The following is a 7,746-nucleotide window of genomic DNA, read 5'->3' as shown; positions in this document are numbered from 1 at the left end:
CTAGCTCCCTGTTCTCACTACTCCAGCTCAGACCACAATTATCTCTCATCTGGATTACCCCCCAAAACCTCTTAATGACCTCTCAGCATTTACTACTGGCCCTCAAATCATTCTGCAAACTACATACAGAAAGGTTTTTATACTCGCAATTCTGACCTCACTATTTAGCTTACAAGCACCTACATGACTGGCCCCTGATTATGTCTCCTACATATTTCCTTGACATTTACCCCCCAACCTTGCTGAATTTTACCTTCCAACCCCACTGAAAATTTTTTTACTTTCTCTACACAAAATAATCTTTTCTCCTCCTTTTATGTAACTATTTTATATTCATTCTTCAGATATCAGCTTATGCATTACATCCTTGGGGAAGCCCTCTCCAACCCCTTGCAATGGATGCCCATCTGTATAGTCCCATAGCTTGTTTCACATCAAAATACTGCACACATAATTTTCTGCCTCCCCTACTAGACCAAATGCTCCTTTAGGTCAGGGACCATTTTTATTGTGATTGTTGTTGAAAGACTAACGCCTAGCAAGATGCCTGGAAAACAATTCATCACTTAATATTTACTGAATGGATCTTAGTAATACTGCAGACTGAAACGTTATTGTCAAGTACTGCTAACCCTTCTCCTTGTCTCATACACAACAGATTTCAGGCCTTGTCACCTTAAGTTATACTATAAAATTCTTTGATAGGTTGAGAGTTCTGCTTTAAATTTACTAAAACCCACATAACCTTCCTACAGCACTAATCATAATTCACTCAATGTCTGATCAATTATGTGGATTCTTATTTATTCCCAAAACTCAAATTCTTACCAAATTCCCAAGGTGACATAAAAGACCTTATCAAGAAAATATGTAGCATGTTTTGAACATTCTTCCTAAAACATATGTTGGGTTTTTTAGCCTATTTTCAAATATATTCCCTCCTCACTTACCCCTAGTTCACTCTGTTTCCTTCCTTCCCTCTCCCCACCCATGGCCTCTGCTTACTCTGTTGCCTCTATCTTGAATATCATCATCTCTTGCACTTCATTTCTCTTAGTATCTTCAAAGGATCACTTCAGTTCTTAGCTTTTCCCTGTCTTCTGTTCTTTGCTTTAAGAACATTTTTCAACTCTCTCTGTTCAATGAATAGCAGTAGGTGGTGAAAAAAATTAAGTGATAGACTCTACTATGCAGAGCTTACATGCTGGGAGATGGGAGTGGCTGACATTTAAATACAGTTTTCATGTAAGGTACTAAAGGTACTATAGAAGGCACTGAGGCAGCTTCAAGAAAGGAACACTTTCTGACTGAGCATGGCATGGGAAACAACAGGATAAATCATTTAAAAAATTGTATCTCTTTCTCTAGATTCCCAAAATAAAATACCATGTCACATACATTCCAGAATTTTCTGTGGCTAACATCTTTTAAGCATAATCATTATTTCATTTAATTCTCATTAAAACTCTAGGAGTTAGAATGACATAGATACTATTATGGTCAGCACTTTATAGCTGAGAAAACAGACTTAGAGATGCTAGGTCAAGACCCATGCTCTTAACCATTATGCGGCAAATCTTCAATCTTTGATGGGTGATATAAAATACACTGGGAGGCAAGGGGATGGGTTACATGTGTCACATGAATCCTAGGACAGTACCAGGCACACAGTAAATTGCTAGCAAGGACTTTTTTTATTGCATATATACTGGACCAAGGACAATCTTTTTATCAAGTTCAGGGACAGAAATGAAATCCATAGCTGCTAACCCTCTACTCCAATATGGTGGACACATCAGAGCTAGAATTTCTTTTGAATTGGGGCTGGACATATGTTTATTTAATGGGAAAAAAGTCTCTCAGGAAGAAGCAAAAAGAAATACCACAATACCTGCTCCTAGGAAATAAGCCCAGGTATGAGAATTTGCCATCATTTTCCCCATTTTTTAATTAGAAAAGGGGTCTCTCTCTTAACAATTCCCAGTGTAGACACTGAGGGAGTCAGGCCAACCCACAGATTCCCATCCTCTGTGCACACGACCAGGTAAGGCTAGTGTCCAACTGTCCTTCTGATACTTCTCTCGCTGTTTGCATGAAAGAAAAGCTTGAAATAAAATTTACTCTTTGCTCTCGGCAAGAACTAATACTTATCAAATGCCCTGGTCAAACACAATAAAATCATACTGTGTAAGGAAATTGCTTTTGTAATTGATTTACTAGTTTTCATAGAGGAAAAAACATTTCAGTAGCATTTTCATTAAATTGCTTGTCTACAACAACCAAAAAATATCTAGTTTTCAGTTTTTAAAGACTCAGTATCGCTGTCATTTAGATTTTTTCAAAAAAGTAATAGAATGAGGAAAAATACTAAAACTAATGGTGCACTGTATAGTAAATAAAAGATCCAGACATGTCCTTCATTGCAGAAAAGTATAGAAGTACAGGTTATATATAGGGAAGACAGTGCTTTTGTTTTTGCTATCTTGGGTTGGGAGACAGAAAAATAAAGGGAGAAAGGAGTAGTTTGGCTTTGCTTATATTCAAAAATGCCTTATCCCACTCCCCTGAGCCTCAAAGGGGGGTCCAGCAGGCAAAGAACAAATCCAACTGCTCAGATTCTGCTCCCTGGGATTCTATATGTCATTCCAGGCCTCATAATGAGCCCATAAGCGCCAACAAAAAGCTTTTATCTCTTAAAATACACTTGGTCAAAAGAGATCAAGGTAATAAACTGCACTGGTGAAATTACTTGACATAAAACCAAAACACTGAGCCTTTGGCTAAAAATCTGTATTTTGTTATTGCCATATTAAATTGTAAGCACCATAAGGACAAGGTCTGTGTATGTCTGCAGCTGTGTCCCAAGGGCCAAGCACAGAATGTAGCTCACAAGTAATATATGCCTTTGGAATAAATAAACGAATTTTAATTTCCCACTGAATCAAAAAGTATCTCTGAATGGATGTCAAAACAATATCTTTCACCATTAACTTTTCAGGGCAGAAATCTTCCCAAGCTCCCACTTGATCTCCCATATGTAGAGTGTATCAAAGGAAGAGGAACAGATTTGGGAGCAGGGCAGAAAAATGGGAGTAGTAGAAAGAGAAGCTATAATAAATTTAAAAATCTCACTTGGCTTAATCTAATCAAAAGCTTGAGCTCCAAATTCCAAATGGCAATCTTTGCTTCCCTATCAACATAAATACTGGTGATTAAGTTGTGGCTATTTTTGTGGGCACTGTAAAAAACTAAGCAAAGTAAAAAAAAAAAAAAATTCCCTTAGACAAACTAGAGTATTCCAGGAAACTTACCTGACACAGACACAACTTGAGATCATTCATTTATCCAACAAATATTTAGAGACCTGCTAATTGCTAAAGCACTATGCAAGTTGCTATGGATTCAACAGTGAACCTGCTATGCACATCTGAGAATTTTTTTGAAGGTCCCAGATAAATTTAAGAATCTGATATATAAACCCTCCCCCAGAGGGATGGCTGGGGGGAAGCACATTCAAACCATGTACATGTTTTGCATATAATCTCAGGAAAGTTGGAGACATAGGGTAGATGTATGCAGCAATCCTACAGATTCCATTCCCCTCCGCCCACGCAGTAATCTAACATGCTGCTGTATTTTGTCTTCTTGATTTAAATTAAAGTCAGGTTATGTTCTAGACAGAATTGAGTTCTTGATTAGAACTCTACAAAGGAAGCTCCCAAAGGTAGGGCAACATGTCAAGTCATCTCAGCCCCCTCCCAACCTTAGAGAGCTTCCTGAATTAACTCATAGAAATTAGGTAAGTCATTTTCATTCAGTTTTTAGAAACCTTCCCTAACTAGATTAATCAACTCAGAGCACTTTCTATTTAAAAGGTTTTACTCATTTAAAATACTTTTGCATTTTCAATATGTAGACAGCAATTTAGACATGATGCAGAATCTTTAGAGAAAAAATCAAGCCAAGTTACCCAATTCCACACAGAAAGAGAATGTCAAGTTGATATTTAAAATACTTGTTTTGTTTTAAATAATTGGACATTTTGTTTTGTTTTAAATAATTATCCTGCTCTCGCTTGCTTTATGTATTATATAATTCATGGATTACTGGAATTCATAATTGAATAATACGTAGATGTCACCTAGAGGTGCAAAACCTATTCACCTACTTGGAATTGCCTGTCTCAATAAGAATGACACTAACTTTAGCATTTTCTCTCTGATTAGAGACACTATAGATTTGCAGTCGCCTCCATGTAATATAAATCAATAAAGAATAATTTTCCAGGCAGTAAATCAATTGTCAGTTCACAGACCCTAATACCCCTGTGCAGGATTTATTGAAAAAATGAATGGCAGTCTTGTTAGGAGATGTACAGCATGCTTTATAGGGACATAATAGTGTAAACCCCAGACTATTACATTCACCACAGCGAGGAATCCAAAAGAAATAACCCTTTCTTCTCCATAGAACACATACTTAACTGGATTTTCTAATGACAAATGGAAAAACTTAAAAGACAACATAATAATAACATATCTCTGGAGTAGGAGGGTATGTCAGTCTTGGGGCACCATAACTCCTTTGCTGCGACTTTCTGCACTTTGAGTGTGGTGGACTAAAAGTTAATATTCTAACTCTTTGCCATCCAAGGGGCTATCCATTAGTCATGTAGGTTTTCTTTTTTAATTTTTGTGACATGGCTAGTCTAAATTGAGATGTGATGTTAAGTATAAATAAACACTGAACTTCTTTTTAAGTTTATTTATTTTGAGAGAGAGAGAGAGAGAGAGAGAGAACGAGCAGGGAAGAGACAGAGAGAGACAGAGAGAGACAGAGAGAGAGAGAGAGAGAGATTCCCCAGGAGGCTCCACACTGTCAGCACAGAGCCCAACATGGGGATCAATCCCAAGAATGGTAATATCAAGATGTGAGACAAAATCAAGACTTGGACAATTAACCAACTGCGCCACCCAGCCATCCCAATAAACACTGGATTTCAAAGACTGTACAAAATAAAAAACATAAAATATCTCAATAATCTTTATATTAATTATGTGTCAAAATGGTAATAACTTAGAATAATTTAGTTAGAATATATTAGAATATTTAGTTAGAATAATTAAGTAGAATATATTATTAAAATTAATTTCAATTGTTTATCTTTTCTATGTGGCTTCTAGAAAATTTAAAAGCACTAATGTAGTTCACATAACTGTTTCTCTTGTACAGCACTGTTCTACACAGTAAAGTAGCTCAGGTGACAGATTGAAAAATTTTATCATGGACAGCCAACAATGCACTCACAAATCCCTTGACGGAACTAGACAGTTAAAAGTTTGGGAATAACAAAATGAGTCTCCACCTTTTCTTTTTAGAATTTTTAATGTTTATTTATTTTTGAGAGAAAAAGAGAAATAGAGAAACAGAGGCAGAGCATGACTAGGGGAGAGGCAGAGAGAGAGACATGGAGACACAGAATTTGAAGCAGGCTCCAGGCTCTGAGCTGTCAGCACAGAGCCCGACACAGCGCTCAAACTCACCAACCCCAAGATCATGACCTGAACCGAAGTTGGACACTTAACCAACTGAGCCTCCCAGGCACCCAGAGACTCCATTTTTTAAAAGACAACAGTATATGGTTCCTCTAAAGAAGTGGGAGAAGACAATAATTGGATGTTCATGGGTGGGAAGGTAGGTCCCCACAGGTCATACAATAAGTATTATTTACAGTGCTTGGCAAAGGAAACTAGAGAACCTGAAAGAAGAGAATTACGAGACCTGCTAATGATGACATTACCAGATTTCAGCTAATGAGGGGTACAGGAAAGGGTAAGCCAAGAAAGGTTTGATTAATGCCCTGCAAAGATATTTTAAGTTTGTGTCAAAAGTTATCTTTGGTTCAAGAGCTACAAGCAATCTCCTTCACTACTAGATGCCCAGAATCTGGCATGGGGCCTGACTCTAGAAAATACTTAATAAATACCTGCTAAATGAAAGAATGGATGAAATGATTATATACAAAAATAGACCTAATGTACCTACATTATGATGCAAATGCAAAAAAAAAAAAGTATATAAATCTTTCTACTGCACTAAACTAGAAATATCCATGAAGCAGAGTGGAGAGACTGGAACTCTAGATAAAGAAGAAGGAACTGCTGAGAAAAGGTAAACAAAGACACAGAGACTGTTAGACATAAAAGGGCAAGGAAAAATGAAAATACATAGTAGCATTAGTGAATCCTAAATCGGGGGGGGGGGGGGGGGATGTAAACAAGGAGTATAAAATATAAACAGTGACAAAGCCTAGACCAATTTCCACCATTCTGTGGTTGAATAAGGAAAGTCATAGTTTTTTGAATCTCAAATTTTGAATTTGTGTAACGAAGCTTTGGAATTAATTCTAAACTTCCAGTAGTCTGTAATATCAATGATATGAGGAAAATCAAAGGGTGCAATCAACCATTCCCAAATCCTCAGTAAGTCCTTCGAGAGATTTAACATCAAGGAGAAAATATGTATGTAAACTTGAGTGCTTCTCAAGCAGGAGTGATATTGCTCCCTCAAGGGATGGTTGGCAAAGTCTGGAGTGGTTCCGGGTTGTCGCTACTGGGGAGCGCTACTAGCATCTAGTGGGTGAAACCAGAAATGCTGCTAAACCTCCTACAATGCGCAAGGCCGCACGGCAAAACAAAGAATTACCTAGCGTAAAATGTCAATAGTGCAATGTTAAGAAATCCTGATCTGGAGTAATATATAAATAATATTTACAGAAACCAATGAGGTAGAACAAGAAAATACCAGAAATTTCAAAGCACTTCACTGATAGTACAAACGAGCAGATATAAATTATAGGCTTAAAAAAAAAAGAAATAGCACCTAAATTCATCATTCCATTCACCCCTGGTTCTCCTCTCTCAATATCACTCCAGAAGTTTTGCTAGAATTCTTCTTAAGAAATCACCATCTCTTAGAAAATGAGAAAAATAATTCAAATTTATATGGGAGATGTATGTACATTTTATGCAGAGGAAGTAAAAATTATGCTTTATTCTATTATGAATAAAAAGACTTGTCATAAACTTAGACTGGGTTCATTTCTTTATGCTTAATAAAGCCTGAACACAAGCACCTGAAGAGAAAGTAGACAGAAAATGTACCCATTAAAATATTTACCCTTCCAAGTAACCTAAAGTGGTAAGAAATATAGGCTTAATTATCTTCTTAGATTTTCAGCTAGCACATGAATTTGCAGTCCTACTATACTTGAAAAATAGAGAACACATTCAATAATGCCAAATTTAAATCTACTGCTTTTAAAATACCTTCCTTTGGGCTGCAAAGTATAATCAAGTATTCTATATCACCATGAGTTTCAGTACATTAATATGTTATAAAATATGCTTTAAAGATATATCCATGATTTATAATAATTGCAACTCTCAGAAACTAATAGCCAGAAGCATTTGACTTTTACCTTCAAATATCCTCACTCAAATCCAGTTAAAGTACTATCTGAATCAGCATAAGAGCTTCTATACCAAGATATTAAAAGTAATCATCTTTTCTTTTTAGAGAATTCTGCTATTATGTTAATATTTGATGTGTTACTCTTCCCAGGTAACATTTTTTTTTTATTTTGGTAGGAATCTACTAAGAATATACTTCAATAGAATTCCAGTGGTGACATTTTTTAAGGACTCAAAGCTATAAAGCATATAGCTTTATATGCTTTATAATATG

This window comes from Panthera pardus, unplaced genomic scaffold (assembly GCF_024362965.1).
Source record: "Panthera pardus isolate Hobbes unplaced genomic scaffold, ASM2436296v1 HiC_scaffold_2, whole genome shotgun sequence".
Lineage (NCBI taxonomy): Eukaryota > Metazoa > Chordata > Mammalia > Carnivora > Felidae > Panthera > Panthera pardus.
The sequence above is the reverse complement of the archived record's forward strand: the minus strand, read 5'-3'. Positions refer to the sequence as shown.